General features: G+C 37.8%; 1 protein-coding gene across 1 annotated transcript in view; it reads left to right on the forward strand.

The window, feature by feature from the left end:
* The window catches only part of CSNK1G3 (casein kinase 1 gamma 3), a 308,727-nt gene that overhangs the window by 238,198 nt on the left and 53,399 nt on the right, over nt 1-17,130 (forward strand). Inside the window, exon 16 of the mRNA XM_089909240.1 lies at nt 1-17,130. This exon is cut by the window's right edge and continues 53,399 nt beyond it. The gene's annotated coding sequence lies outside the window, so the exon portion shown is untranslated.

The following is a 17,130-nucleotide window of genomic DNA, read 5'->3' on the forward strand; positions in this document are numbered from 1 at the left end:
GTGTCTGACTCCAAGAAGTAACTCCATCAGGGGTGATGTCATCTACACTGCTTGACCTGCTCTACTCAGAGTGGCTAAATGCAGACCTTTAATTGCCCTGTTACCTATGGACTTTGATTCTAAAGAATCCAGACTGTGACTAACCATATACAATGTCAAAAATAGATGTAACAGCTGTCAGTAGTCGGTGAAACCTTTGGACCTGGACCCTTTCCGCAGTGCCACTGTCGTGTAAGCTGATCTCTCATTACTGATGGGTAATGTCAAATTTGTTTTGTGTAGCTATTGCACTGTATTAGTGAGTAAGGTGGATGCACATTTTAGTCATATAATCTCTCCACCTCCAGGTTTATTGTTGTTGTTTTTTAAGGAAACTGACAATAAAAGACAACATGGATAGTAAATAGTTTGGTTCATAAAGGTATTTCCATGTACTGCATTTACTCTATTTAAAAATAAGTTTTATGGAAAGTTAAAATAACACACAGTCATTTCTACTATAATTGAATCAATGCAAGAGTGACGGTTTATTGAGCCTGGGAAGGAAGTAGCATGATTAATTGGGGAGGAGAGTTCTATCATATGCCTGGGTAATGACAGTGCTCAGAACCTTATGAACAATGTTGGATATTGAATTATTAAATGTGATGGTTGGGGAAAGATTTTAAAACTTAACAAGTCCTCTTAAGTCTTATAAGGGATCCCCGATTTCTGCAACCCATAAAAGACCAAGTACTTCCGTGATTGACATAAAAATGGTCTGTTTTGGTAATGTCTTAAAAGTTAACTCCCTCCTCCCCCCATATATAAACTGGAGGATTTCTGGCATGATTGTTCAAGTGTGTTGCACTGGAACTCACTGAATTCCTGTTATAATCCTGGTTTTGATGGAATGGTCTAGGCTGGAGCTGCATTTGCCTGGAAGTGAAAAAGATGATGTTCAGGAAGAAACAGTTATTGCACTGGCTTTTGTTTGTTTGCACTGTTTTAATTTACTAAGAATCTGTCTGGATGTTTGATATTTTGGTGTTCAGACATTTCCCAAGGTTCTGTTGGGGAAAATAGTGGATGCTGAATGATTGGCCACATCTCCTTACAGCTGGTATTTTATATCTAGGTATACTTCTGGAAGTTCACTTGAGTGATTTGGTTGAACACTTTTCATGGGTGGTGAGGTCTGGGGGAGGCTATTCTCTGCGGTGCCTGAAGGAGATAGGCTGTAGAGGGAGGTGGGGTGGAAAGCTATGTAATGCTGAAGTGTGCAGTTGGGAGCCACATATTCTGCTTTAATTTTCAGGCTTTTTCTCTGCCTTCCAGTGCTGGCTGATGGCAGTGGGGGAGGAAGTTTGACACACGTTTGGTGTGCTTCCTAAAGCAGTCTGGAGAAAGAGTAAAACATCCCCTTGAAGGCGTTCTCTGCAGAGCTTATTTCAGAATTAAACAGTTTGAGGCTCTGTTATGACTTTCACGGAGCTATGTCTGTTTTTCTACTGAGGTCAGCATCTCCTTCTGTTCCCCAGTGAACCCAAGGGAAGTATGAGTCATCGTCAATGAAATCACTCTGGGAATAGAGCAGTGTTGCCCTGTCAGACCCCAGAGTTGGTGTTCCTGCAGATGACGTGCTGGACAACCAGATGAGCCTACGAAGATTTACAAATATATATGTGTTTGGAGTAAGTATGAACAAATTAGGGTAGCTTTCATTTGGGGCCAGGCTTGAGAGCCAGGAGACCTGGAACTCTGCCATTAGTGGACTTTGTAATCTTGGGTGAGCAACTTAACGTTTTGAGGTTTCAAGTTTTCCATTTAAAAATAAGATTACGTGATCTCTAAGGTCCCTTTTGGCAAACTGGTTCTATAATTCTCCTTTAATTTACCACAAAGAGTGCTCGGCCGGAATATTCTGTGAAAACTTGTTTATTTTTTTAAACTTTATTTCTTTCTTTATTTATTTTTGGCTGCGTTGGGTCTTCATTTCTGTGAGAGGGCTTTCTCTAGTTGCGGCAAGCGGGAACCACTCTTCATCACGGTGCACTGGCCTCTTACTATCGCAGCCTCTGTTTTTGCGGAGCACAGGCTCCAGACGCGCAGGCTCAGTAGTTGTGGCTCACGGGCCTAGTTGCTCCACGGCATGTGGGATCTTCCCAGACCAGAGCTCGAACCCGTGTCCCCTGCATTGGCAGGCAGATTCTCAACCACTGCGCCACCAGGGAAGCCCTGAAAACTTGTTTTTAACTTAAGATCAATCTGATGAATATCACCAATGTAAAAAATAAATCATTAACAGGTACATATGGTATTTGTAGTGTTACTTGTTTCTTAAAGGCTAATCTTCAGTAAATTGCTTGATCATTTGGTATGCAACATGCTCAGTGTATTACATACTGTATTTGTATTTTATATTTGGAAGTGCCATTGAGCATTGCATATGGTTGTTCTGAATTTGTCAATAATGTTCTGTGTGCATTCCATATGCGAACAGCCATGCGATCCTTATATGGTACAATCAATGCACACATATTTCCTAGTCTTGCACCTTCCCAAATTATACTTTTAAGATGGAAATGATGATTAGAAGAGTTCTGTATAGTAAAAAGGCTAACTTTATTTATTTATTTACTTATGTAGTTAATTGACTCTAAGGAGTAGTATTTTTCAGCGGAAAATCTGTAATAATGTTATTAGCTTTTAAGAATGTTTTTGGCTAGCAAAATCATATGTATTTAACTTGTATATTATTAAATCTTATTTAAATATGACTCTTCAAATTTCATTTCAGTTCTTCAAATCTCATATTTTCACAAGGGCAAATTTTTCTAATTGTGAACACAGTTATTTACACATTTTGCATATTAATACCATTTTCATTATGAAGGCTTAAAAAGGTTAAAGATAAATAATCATATTCTTTTGACATAAATGTATATGTTTTAATTTTTGTGGCATATACTAGGAAGAGCTCTATGTTGTGTGAGAAAGCATCAAGTTTTATTGTTATGAATTAGCTACGAAGTGGTCTCATTTTCAAAGAGGTATTTGGGACATATGCTGGCACATTCTGTTACCAGCTAGTGATCCAAATGGAGAAAAAATTTCCATGAGAAAGGCAAGTTGTATAATGAAAAGGACCCTAATAATCCAGAGGAGACCACTAAAAACATCCCAGATCATCCAGGTTGACGATATGCATTTTGAAATGTTTTAAATCAGAAGTCTTCTCTTTGCTGTTGATCACTGTGTTTAGTTCATGACCTCACAATTTCATTTTCTTTAGTAAAATCCTCCCTGTTCTGAAAAGCATGTTTATTTAAGACAAAGAGGTCCTTCTCTCTTGCTGTCGGTTAAAGTGAGTATCCTGTGTGTTCTGCTGTTCCACTCGTTTTCCTGACTCATCTTCAGGTTCAAAAAATTACATATTTGTTTGATAGTTTGAAAAAACCTTCCAGTATTTTTTTTCTCATGTCTGAAATGGTTCATATTAAAGCTTTCATAATACCCTTCAGTTTCTGTGTTAAATTGATGTTTAAATTGGAAAGAAAGTGGGAGCTTTGGCAGTTGAGATAATTCACTTCATCTGGTGGCCGGCTCTGTTAACAATCACATCATATGCCAGCACTTAGACCAGATGAAAGGAGCCCTCAGGGCACTAAAACTACGTGTTAGGAGCGGAGGGAAAATACAGTTAGAGTTCTTTGTTTCATCATTTTATTCTCTAAAATGGGAAATTATTTTGACCGGAAATTTAAAGTGTTCAAAGAACAATTTAAAGGTTATGTGGTGGCTTCGCCTTGGAAGCTGAATGCAGATTTTTGATCAGTATGCTGGACAGAAAGTGTTGCGCCCCATGTCAGCAAATGACGTCTTTTATTCCCTGTGTATTGAGTGCTGTGAGGAAATGGTGATATTGTTAGCATATGAATAGTATCAAAGCCCTCCACTGGAAGATAAACCTCCATCTTCTGAAACAGATGCACGGCCTCCCCTCCTGCATTGAAGTGCCTCTCTTTCCAACAGTGTGCTCCCTCTAACCCCAGAGCGGTTTCTTCCAGAACAGGCACGTTGATATTCAGCACCCAGTTGAGTTGCTGGTGCATGACTGTACATTCCATCACTTAGGAGAAAACATTTTCACACCATATTGCCTTTCTACAGAAAGGGGAGGAAGGCTATTAGTTAAAAAATTTTTACTTAAATTTATGGCGGGGTGGAATTGACATTTTCTTTACGATTTTCCTTATTATTTGTCCTAAAAATGAGAGACTGATCTAAGCCGTTGACAAGAAATAAGAGTGCATAACTGGCTTTTCATATCTGAAGGCAGACATGACTCTTTTCACTGTTGCTGGATTCTTCAATCAGTCCTGACATGCTGGCCAGACACAATTTAAAAATAATGCATCCATCCCGTCCTTCTCTTGTGTGCATATTATTAGAGGGTGATAAGTCCTTCTCATCAAGCCCCTTCTCTTTCCACCTGTCCTGTTGATCAACAAATCCTGCGGCTACTCAAAATGGAATTTTAGTTCTGCAGCGGAATTACTGGGGCTTTTAAGAGCACCAGCCACGTCAAATAGGCCCTGAGATGATAAACTGTATGACAGCCCATAACAGGGCAAGTAATTCCAGATGCCTTGGATGTTTAGTCTGTTAGCTTATGGGGACATGTAAGGAATAGTCAGTTTCCATTAATGTTCAATTTATTATTGGCCAAGATGCTTAGGGTATGATGCTGCTAGTCATTTCCTATAACAACTTTATTTATAGAGGAAGTCTTTTCTGAAACATACATGGCTGGAACTTCATTTCTGAGCTCATATGTTATGCTGACCAAAAACGTCTGTCAAAACTTAGATCAATGTCATGGGCTATATTTTCATTTTCATTACTCTTGGAGTCCTTTTTTAAGAAAGTATGTTGCCAGCTGTTATATTAACATTCAGTGAAGTTTAGGTTAGCTCAGTTCCAGCCTATGGTTTAGGAATAAGCAGAGCATAATGTTGACATGATTGATATCCAGTTCCTCATTCTGTGTGGTTTCTCTTGCGTGTTTAAAGACATAACTGTGTACAAAAGCAAAGAAACAACATGTTTGTTTTATAAAGAGCTAAATGTACTCTTGATGGAGAGCTGTTTTGTATGTCATTGTAATAGAAGACCTTTTCTTACTTTTTGTCTCTCACTCATACACCAAGTAATTGTTCCCATAGCCTCCCTGACTGATATACATTGAGAAAGTGAATCTTGGTGAGCCAAGCTTGTCTTATTGTTAGATTCTGGATTGCTTCCAAATGGGACGTTGGAATCGAAAGAATGAACACAAAGGCTTCTGGGACATGCTAGGAATACCAAGTACTATCTCCAGATTTTCTAATCAGTTTTCAAGACAAATGCTCAGGAAATTACAACAATGTACCTGATTCAGCTCAAATTTTAAACATAGTGGATTTTAATGCGAATTAGTATTCCTACTTTTAGGTGATTCCATTTTAGGCTTAAGCTTACTATATTTGAAGGCTCAGGTGCTTTCTTTCATTTTTTTTTTTAAGCCACATATTGATGAGCAAATGTCATTGTCTAAAATAGATTTTCCTCTCTGAAGAAGAGGCTACTTCACATAAAGCTAATCCAAGAAGGTGACAAGACTCGATACTTAATTCAAAAATGGGTAAGTCATGGCATGGCAGAGCATAAGAGTCTGCTTGTTCTTCTAATTATTTGTTCGTAATATCCCATGGTAATAATTTATACATTTTAAATAATACTTTATGCAGAACTTGGGAGGGCAGAGCTTGGAAAGAACCAAGTGATTTCGCTGATAAAAAGAATAGTCTTACTTAATGATGTCAGAGTTGGATGAACTGATGGTTTTACAAGTCAGAGATTTCAAGGCATCTAAATTACCCTGAAGTTATTGCCAACTATCCTGATTGTTTGGGATAATTGTTTGGGATTAATCCCCAGGCTGGCAAAAAAGGTGATTAGAGTGGCCTGTAAAAATAAGAACTATCACACTAGCAGTTTTAAAAAGATCAGTTGGCCAAGTATTGTTTTGAGAATAAATAGAGTAGAGGAAAACTTCCCACCAGTGCAGTTTAGAGCATCTGCCCCTCCCTTTTCTGTGAATAATGATTGAATAAGGTCATATTTCTGTACTGGAATCAGGACTTTAGTGATCTGATAATTCGCCAGCAAGTCTAGTGACTAACTTTGCAGCCTGATTAACCTCTGAAAGCATCTCTATATGTTTCATCCTGTAATATTATTAATAATCTCAACTCCCCAAATCCACCCTTCTCCTTGGTTAGGCAAGAATTCTTTTTCAAGGTCACAGAGAAATTTCAGTTTTCAAATTATGAACCTCAAAAAGTTACAGAGAGAGCAAGAGTGAGAGTGAGAGAGAGAGATCTTCTATGTGACGTATGTGCCTGGGGGGAGGAGCAGGATATAGTTTAATAATTTCAAAGCCACCTTCAAAGTAAATTTTTATTCAGAAGTCTACTGAGTTATTTCTAGTTCTATTATAAAGTATTTCCTTTCTGTTCTTGTAATGCATTACTGTTTAACAAGGACTTAAGGATAATTTTACTTCAAAACAAGATAGCAGCCTATATATACTACCTACAGTTCTTCAGGAGCAGCTGTTTTATTTATCACAACATTTAAAAAATCAGATCAATATATTTTTTGCTTTATTAAAATTGTATATTAATTGGTCAAATGAATTATTTGGGGAAATTAATGATTAGGAAAAGGGTGCAGAAACATCTATGTACTTAAGTAAATATTTTAATGTCACATATATGGCTCAAAATATACTATCATGATTTAAAATATACATCTTATCAATTAAGTAGAAATTTCCCTTTGTAAAAGGGAAACATTTCAAGTACTGAAGAAATGCTTTATAACAAAAATTATTTTTCTTTATTAAATAACTAGGAGGGTAGCGAGCATGGAGGATGCCAGCTAGATTTCAGTGACTCAAAATCAGGCATTCATCCATTTATTCATTCACTTTAATAAACATTTATCGAGGGTAGCAGGTATAGAGCTGAGGACAAGGTATGAAATGGCAAAAGCCCATTGATTAAGGTGAGAAATGATAAAGGCTTGGATGATGATAAGGGCAGAGGAAAGGAGAAGTAGGGGGCTTCAAGAGCTGTCTAGGAGGAAGAGTGTAAGTGTAAGTCAAACTACAGAAGCCCCAACTCGGATCAGCTTGAATGTTAGAAACACTTATCTGAGATTTGTCCCATAGCTATTTATGAGGCTAGGATATTACATTATATGTGCTCAAGCAGAGGCTCCATGGGGCTTAGCTTTGGCCTGCTAGTCATGCTATTGCATTGCCCCCTGCGATTGACATTCCACTAAACACAGAGGTTGTTTGCCAGTCTCTACTTCTATCACTATCTTTCTGGTATGAGCGAGGTGACACTGTTGGGCAAAAAGATATTCCTTCCCAAAGTACGGGCAAAAGTATTTTCCTAATTCCCTATGGTACAAAAGTCTTAATTAAAATACTAAAATAATGCATATTATGAGACACAGGAAAAATTCCAACTGTCTAGTTCCCCATTCCTTCCTACTCCCACAGCCATGCTCCCAGAGGTAGCCATTAAAGCTCAATAAAGTATGTTAGATTCTCAAGAGAGTAGGTTAATGCAGGAGAGTTAGATTCTCAAGAGAGTAGGTTAATGCAGGAGAGTATATTAAAAGATATTAATATTCCCTCTTTTTTTGCTGTTCTGTGTACATGGACTTTTCTCCGGTTAACTTGAAGCATCACTTTGCTTTAAGGAGTAGGGTTAGAATTTTTACAGTAGCAATGCAAAGAGTCTATATTCAGCTTCTGATACTTACAAGGGATGCTTGAGTTCAAAGCAAAGTGATAGACTTGGAATCTAGCGATCTCTGAGAGAGACGAAAACTTCCCAAATTCCTTTACTTACCTCTCTAACACATCAAAAGGCAGGCTTAGTGGATAAGACCATAGAAAATTATATACCTAAAGTAGTGCAAAGGAGGACCACAGCAGAGAGATCAAATGTTCCAAACCTGCTTCTCTTCTTCCTGTGGGGTGGTTGCTGGATACAGGAGACCAAAGTGGCAGATGTGACTTGATCTGTACTCTCTGGGCTTTTCACTACAGTGCGGAGCTCATGCTGAATAGGTTAAGGGGAATGCTTGTTCCTTGACTGGGGCAGTAGAAGAAGGTGTTTGTAAGTCTCATGAACCAATTTGGGTAATGGTGACACCAAGATAAATTCAGTGGCCCAGCCTGGTTAGGAAGAAGAAGTCACAGTTTATTTTCCAAGCACTCCTGAGTTCCCAGAAGAGATACGGAAGCTGGCTGAGCTGAAAGGCAGTAGGCCCTGGCCTATTGTGGCAAGTGGTAAGGTGCCCCAGCAGCAGAAGCCATGGTGTTCAGAAGCTATGATGGCCAGGATCCAAGTGGGGCACAAAGAAGAGGATCAGAGAGCTCCTCGTGCCATTTAACAACTGGGGTAAGGCCACACTAGTCAGGAGCACCAGCAGGGCTGGCCCTCATCCAGCCAAAAGATACCAGGCACAGACAATGGGAGCAGATTCTAGAACACCTGGAGACAGAAAGAGGTGATCTACTGCAACTAGCAGTCCCAGGCTCTCCCAACCCTGGTACTCAGTAGTTGAGATGAACAAGAGGAGAATGCTGGTAGATCCAAGGACTCTATTTTGCCCTCCATCACATTGCCTTGAAGTACAGATGACACACTTTTCTTTTCCCTAACTGCCTGCCATCTTGGAGAAGCAGAGGAAAGGAGAGGAAATCAAAAGGGTGAAGTTTTACTAAAGGAGCTTTAAAATTATTGCACTGGGTTGAATTTACTGTTTTGGACTAATATATAGGTTCTGCAACTGACCAGGTGGGGATGCATGAGGATCATGGGATTACCTATCTATAAGAAATAAAGAAGCTGCTTTGAGCATCTGAATGCACTTTGAGTAAACTAACTGGATGTTGGACCTCCTGAATTGATTCTGTGTCTTCTAAATGCTTTTTCTCATATATCCCATTTTTGCCTTTTTATTTTACACCCTGGGACATTTACTTAAATTTTTCTTCTATAATTTCTGTCAATTTTTTATTTTGAAGCTAATATTTTTGATTTTGAGGAATATTTTCTTGTTCTCTGATATTTCCTATCATAGCAGCTTCTGCTTTTATTTTATTTCATTTGTAATGGATATAATGTTCTCTCAAATCCCTGCTGTTCCCAATGAGTTTTTAAACAATTCTCTTTTGTACTGTGAATTGTCTTTGGTTCTTCTGAGGTCACTTGTTCTGTTTGTTCATCCTGGCCCTTCTCTCTTCTAATGTTTACAGATCCAGGTAGAAGACATCAAAAAACCTAGATTTAGCTTTTGAACCTCCAGTTGGGCCCCTTTAATTAATTTCTCATCAAGCATTAGAGCTCTCAACCCAACTGTTTGATCAGTCCATGGTTATGTTCTTACAGTTTGATGTGAAAGAGGTAAATACAGGAGAGGAGGGGCTCAATGATCAAACTCATGTCTCCAGTTGTTTTCTATACTCTCATGATTTCCAAAATTATATTTCAGTCCAAATCTCTCTGCTGAGATTCTGATGCATATATCACTTGTGTACTGGACATTTCCACTTGGGTGGAGAGACCTTAAATTTAACCTGCCCAGACTTAATTAATCATCAGCCCACCGCTTCCAGTCTCCTTCTCTTCTTCCTCCCATATATGTTATCTCAGTGCATGGCCTGACCATCCACTTGGTGTTCCAAGCCAAAAACCTGGGTGTCATTCTCAGCTCTTTTCTCTTCATTCAATCAGCCATCCAGTTCTGTCAGTTCAGCTTCCTGAATATCTCTTGAATCTGTCCACTTCTTTTATCTCCATTTTCCATAAGACGTGTACGTCCCGACCACTATAATTAACCCATTTGAATGATCACAGCATCTCTTTACCTGGTCTTCCTCCTTCCAGTCTTTACATACTCAGTTCTTTCTCCAGAGTGACCTTCTAAGATGAAAAATCTCATTTATCATTCCAAACTTATCATCACCCATTTCAATGACTGTCTATTGATCTGAGGGTAAAACTTGAGCATCTTACTCTGGCTTGTAAAACCCTTTATGATCTGACCCCTCATCACCTATCCAGTTGATCTTTCACTATATCCTACCCCACCTTCTGTAATCTAGTCGTACCGAGCCTCTTGCAGGACTCAGAATGCATTTTGCTCTCTCTTACTGTGATACCATTATTCAAGAGCTGTACAGTGGAAGTGGAGCTTATGAAATTGAAAAGAAAAGCCCAAAGTTACAAGAGGAAGTTGAAGACAGAGTTTCAAAATAGGGTAGAGGGATCGTGAGCGCCAAATGAAGCAGAGAGGGCAAGTAAGATAAGGATGAAAAAGTGCCAGTTAGTTTTTACAAGAAGAAGCCCACTGTGAAATAAGAAATTGTCTTTACTTGTCAAATTGGAACCACTGATCAGTAACTCTTTCATTTTCAAATTAATTGTTAGAGTCTCTGTTTGAAATAGAAAATTACTAAATGGTATTCACTAACTGTAGTGAATACCATTTAGTACTTGTCTTTATTTGAAAATAGACAATTACTAAATGGTATTCATTAACTGTAGAATTTAAAAGATGGTCATTTTGTGAACTTATTGAAATCAATTTTGTGAAAGCAATGATAATGGAAGCAGATTGGTATGGATTAAAAAGAGGATGTAAGGTGAGGAGGTGGAGATAGCTTTTGTAGACAATTCTTCTAATGTATATTAGAACTTCTTCTGGTGAGAAGAAATGAAACAAGATGGTGATTAAAGTCCCGATAGAGTGTTTATTGTGTATGTGTATCTCTGTGTGTGTGTGTGTGTGTTAAGCTGGTATAGATGTGTTTATATGCGGACAAGAAGTCAAAGGCATGCTAGATCCTCAGATTGACTCCTTTATGCCTGTATTCCCAGTTTTCCAGACACACCCAGAGACTTCTCAACTCCAGGGAGAGGCATAGTGTAGGTTCTTGTTGGGACCTTCTTCTCCCCTAACATCGCTTACATTTCTGCTGACTTAATGGACCTCAGCTCCGGATGGCAGGATGTAGCCTCTTCCTCCTCTTCATGCACTCCCTGCAGGAGTCAACTTCCTGTTGTCCACGTGGGAAGTGGGGGATTGTCGTCCATCTGGTCGTCAGTTGCTTTACTCCGTTGCCTTTCCCACTCTCCTGGATTCATCACTTGGGTCTCAGCTCACTTTGCCAGTGTCCCTACTTAAAATAGATTTTAGCTAAAGTTTGGGGAGAGTAGAGAGTCCATACCACGTAGATAGGAAACATCTATTAATTGTAACATTATTCTTGGAAATGTATCTACAGTTCCTGCAAGACCATGCCCCGCTGTGTAATCTGGCTCTGCCATGTTGTTGGGTTCCCTCTTTCTTGACACTTCTTCCAGTTTCCCTTTCAGGGTCCCAATTCCTTTCCTAAAGCGCTGGTGGATACCTCCAAATGCTCTACTACATCACACAGAGTAACTTAAGTCTTTCTTTTCTAAACTTCTTCCATCTGCCTAGCGGGCCCATATTTCAGATGCTAATATTCTGTTAAGGTAGTTTCCTAAAAAAAAGTAGTTGTCTCTCTTAGAGGAATACCATAGTCTTTCTCAGACAATTGATTCAAATGACAGCCATAGCTAATAATATTTTTGTATCTATACCTATATTTCTTTCTATCCATCCATCTATTGATCTTGGAAATATTAGGTAAGGACACCAAAGAAGAAAGTCATCCTTGTTGTGTACTTACTATTAAAATTTACTTTAATTAATACAGATCAGCTGGGACAACGTTATAATTAGAATCTTTAAAAGCACATGCATATAATTTCACTATTTAATTTTAGAATTATTACATAATTACCTGACTTCCTCAAATTAAAAAAAATTCCAGATGTAGCTATTCATTATTTTCTCATATATATTTTCAAAATAAAATGGTAAGTTAACCCTTCTCCCATCCCTAATAACGCCACATTAAACTTAAAGAAATAAGAGACTTTATACGATCAAAGTCTGAAATTTCATTTCAGAGGAAAGCCATGTTGAAAGTTCTCTAAACTAGAAAACTCCCTATTGTCACAAAGTGTCCAAAAACAATTTGGAACCTGGAGGATTATTTTAGGAAATTTGAATATAGGAATTACCTGTAGAAGAAAGGGGTGTTAAAGTGGGAGAAGTTGTTATAACTCAAGTTAGGGCACAGTGAATGTTATTATGTGGCAAAGTGATACTGGCCCTCTGGCAGAGTTTTCCAATAACAGAAGAGGGTTAGAATTCCAGCTTCTCTGACCTTTAGTCTTCTCACTGCTCCATACCTTCTGCTTGACAAAGCAGATGAGAAATAGCGCAGGGGAATTTGTTCAAATACCTGACCATTTTTATGGGAGGAAAGTTCCATTTGATTATACTCCTGTTTGAATGATGTTTTTAAACAAAACAAAGACACAATCTTATAAACAACGAAAATAACTGCGTATAAGTTAACAATCTTTATGTTTTACAGATTCGACCAAGAAGAAACTTAAACTGTTCTGTGCATCTCTTATTTATTCAAAAATGAAGGCTTCCCTTTCAATCCCATTGCTTGGTATTTGGAATTGAAGGAGCCATGAGAAATTTCAGTGAAGCAGACTGATTTTTTTTTTTTTTTTTTTGCGGTACGCGGGCCTCTCACTGTTGTGGCCTCTCCCGTTGCGGAGCACAGGCTCCGGATGCGCAGGCTCAGCGGCCATGGCTCACGGGCCCAGCCGCTCCGCGGCACGTGGGATCTTCCCAGACCGGGGCACGAACCCATGTCCCCTGCATCGGCAGGCGGACTCTCAACCACTGCGCCACCAGGGAAGCCCAAGCAGACTGATTTTGACTAAATAATAAAAATGATTTTGTTGAAAGAATATCAGTGTATGCTCTGGCATTGGACCCATCATTTTAAAACAACCTCATATTGATATCTATTTTTATTTTTTTAATTAAAGAAATTAATTGAACTATAGTTGATTTACAATGTGTTAGTTTCAGGTGTATAGCAAAGTGATTCAGTTATACACATATATGTATCTATTCTTTTTCAGATTCTTTTCCCTTATAGGTTAATTCAAAATATTGAGTATAGTTCTCTGTGCTATACAGTAGGTTCTTTTTGGTTATCTATTTTATATACAGTAGTGTGTATATGCTAATGCCAAACTCCTAATTTATCTCTCCCCCATATCTATTTTTAGAGGGACATGTTTTTGGTATGTTCTTGGATTATAACAAAATTGTTCACATGAGTAGAAGTTACATAGATATGTTGATTAAACCAGGTGGATTCTAAGCTTCCCTGAACTGTTACTGGCTAAGTTTTACATTTTTTGATAATGTGTTGCCATTTTCTTCTTGACATGGTTCTAACACTGTTTTATTTCCTAGCTTTGACTCATCTTGTTGTCAGAGCCTGGGAACATAGAGAGGAAAGCAAAGGAGTTAATGCATTATAAGCTGTGAGTTTATTCATACACTGCCTGACTCACCCTCCAACTATTCCTCTCCCAAGAGGGATTTATTGCTATTACAGTCAGTACTAAAACAAGTTGGGGTTTCAGATGCTTTGGTATCCACATATCTAAATAATAGTAGTTATTTTGCTTCTAGCTTTCTCTAATGTTATTTGGTTTTGAGAGCTAATGGTATTTCTATTTTATTCAACAGTAAACATCAGTTTCACTAAATCGTTAGGGTTGTGTCCTAGAGTTATAAAAGTATTGATTTTTATGTAAACCAGCAGAAAATGCTAACAAATCATATAAAATGTTTGATAGTTTATTGGGGCTTTTCTGATAGCCACTTTACTTTCGGCAGGCAGCATAAAGATTGGAGATATCGGGTTAGGGGTGGGTTGAAAGAGCAACTGGGAGGGGAGGAGTGATGATAAATGCCTTGACATTCTTTCACACTAAATAAGAAGTTATGTCATGTTCACAATGCTAAAGGGTGACAGAAATGTTGTGCAGCTTAAATGATTAGTTGGGGGCTTGTGTTCCTAGATTATATGATTTAGTAGCCATGCATTGGGTTTTACTACACACAATGTACTTTGAAAAGTCAACCAATAAAAAGAAAACGTAGAATAACTGACACTTTTGGCTATAGCTTCTATTTCATTATGCCTAGTAACTTTAAAAATACAGAAGCACAAGTGTTAAAATGAAGAAGTTATATATGGGGAACGCTGAAATACTCCTACTATTTTAGAAAATTAAGTTCACAGTATCTACTGTGGGAATTCAATAAAACTTTTGGCCTTCAATATAAGAAAGACCATAAATCAATGAAGTTTAAATAGTTCTGCTCTCTTGAACACCTGCTTATCTGTCTTGAGAAAATTCTGTAGTGTTTTAACCATCATTTTATGACATTAAAAAGTAATGCTCACTATTGCAGTACTTGGAAAGGCTATTAAAGTTAAGGGTATGTCAGCCATTCCATTATAAACCCTGATTTCCAGGAGTTTAATATAACCCAGACATCGCATGTAATAAACCTTAATGCAGGAATCTGAAACTTGGATCATTATTTTCTCTGTTTAAAGGCCAATTGCCCCACAAAGACTGTCTCTAGCCATGGCAAATATCTTTAAGATAAGTTATAATTTTAAAAATTCACCAAATGCTATTTTTTTCCTTCCTGTGATAGTTTAGCTCTAATTTAAGATAAGCACTCAGAAAGGAAGGCTGTGTGTAAAATAGCTTTTGAATGAAGTTAATCTACGTGCTTGCAGAGGAGCCCCGCCCCCTACCCCCAACAGAATTTTGTGCTTCTTCCCACAGAGAAGAACATTTTGGTCCATAAATATGGTACATTTTCTACAGTTGCTGAAACAAATTACCACAAACTTAATTGCTTACAACACGATAAATTTGTCCTCTTGAGGTTCTGGAAGTCGGAAGTCTGAAATCAGTTTCACTGGACTAATGTCAAAAGTGTCAGCAGGGCTGGTTCCTTCTGGAGGCTCTGAGGGGAGAATAGGTTTCCTTGCCTTTTTCAGCTCCTAGTAGCTGCCTCTGTTCCTTGGCTTAAGGTCCCTTCCTCCATCTCCAAAGCACATCAATCCAATCTCTGCTTCCATTAGAGGATAATGGAGTAATAAGCATTTCATGGGGAGATAGTATGAAAAATATCTTTAATTGACTAGGGTATGAACTCTTACAGATCCTGAGTGATAATGCTGGAGGAGAATGAAAGGGAAACGTCAGAACTTGGCATGCCTCAAAAGCTGGACGTGGACTTCACTTTTCTTCAGCATTGTGAATTAATTGCAAGAAAAACCCTCAGAGGGAATGTATATGTACTATATAAATATTTAAATTTTATTGGAGTATAGTTGATTTACAATGTTGTGTTAGTTTCAGGTGTACAGCAAAGTGATTCACTTATACATATACATATATTCATTGTTTTTCAGATTCTTTTCCCATATAGGTTATTACAGAATATTGAGGAGAATTCCTTGTGCTATACAGTAGGTCCTTGTTGGTTATTTTATATTTAGTATTTTATATATAGTAGTGTGTGTATGTTAATCCCAAGTTCCTAATTTATCTCTCCCCGCCATGTTTCCCCTTTGGTAACCATAAGTTTTTTTTGAAGTCTGTGAATCTGTTTTATAAATAAGTACATTTGTATCATTTTTAAAAATCAGATTCCACGTATGAGTGATATCATATGATATTTATCTTTCTCTGTCTGACTTACTTCACTTAGTATGATAATCTCTAGGTCTATCTATGTTGCTGCAAATGGCATTATTTCATTCTTTTTTATGGATGAATATTCCATTATATATATTTTTAAAAAATTTTTTTATTAATTTTTATTGGAGTATGGTTGCTTTGTAATGTTGTGTTAGCCTCCACTGCACAACAAAATAAATCAGCCATACACATACAGATATCCCCTCCCTTTTGGACTTCCCTCCCATTTAGGTTACCACAGTGCATTAGGTAGAGTTCCCTGTGCTATACAGTATGTTCCCATCAGTTGTCTGTTTTATACATAGTATCAATAATGTATATGTGTCAATCCCAGCCTCCCAATTCCTCCCTCCCCCTCCCCTTTCCCTCTTCGTATCCATACATTTGTTCTCTATGTCTATGTCTCTATTTCTGCTTTGCAAATAAGATCATCTATACCATTTTTCTAGATTCCACATATATGTGTTATTGTACGATATTTGCTTTTCTTCTCTGACTTCCTTCACTGTCTATTACATTCTCTAGGTCCATCCATGTCTCTACAAATGACCCAATTTCATTCCTTTTTTATGGCTGAGTAATATTCCATTGTATATATGTACTACATCTTCTTTATCCATTCCTCTGTTGATGGACATTTAGGTTGCTTCCATGTCCTGGCTATTGTAAATAGTGCTGCTATGAACACTGGGGTGCATGTGTTTTTTTGAATATGGTTTTCTCTGGGTACATGCCCAGTAGTGAGATTGTTGGGTCATATGGTAATTTTATTTTTAGTTTTTTAAGGAACCTCCATACTGTTTTCCATAGTGGCTGTATCAATTTACATTCCCACCAACAGTGTATGAGGGTTCCCTTTTCTCCACACCCTTTCCAGCATTTATTGTTTGTAGATTTTTTGATGATGGCCATTCTGACCAGTGTGAGGTGATACCTCATTGTAGTTTTGATTTGCATTTCTCTAATAATCAGTGATGTTGAGCATCCTTTCATCTGTTTGTTGGCCATCTGTATGTCTTCTTTGGAGAAATGTCTATTTAGGTCTTCTGCCCATTATTTGATTAGGTTGTTTGTTTTTTTGATATTGAGCTGTATGAGCTGCTTGTATATTTTGAAGATTAATCCTTTGTCCGTTGCCTCATTTGCAAATATTTTCTCCCATTCTGAGGATTGTCTTTTTGTCTTGTTTATGGTTTCCTTTGCTGTGCATTGTATATATATTTTGAAATTAAGTTTAACTTGACATGCATTTCAAAGTAAACCTGAGTTTCACATATCTGACCTACACATAGAAATGACTGACCTAGGCCCACCTGGA

This window comes from Delphinapterus leucas, chromosome 3, assembly GCF_059928025.1.
Source record: "Delphinapterus leucas isolate spDelLeu-1000000601 "Yukka" chromosome 3, BTC_Dleu_Yukka2, whole genome shotgun sequence".
Lineage (NCBI taxonomy): Eukaryota > Metazoa > Chordata > Mammalia > Artiodactyla > Monodontidae > Delphinapterus > Delphinapterus leucas.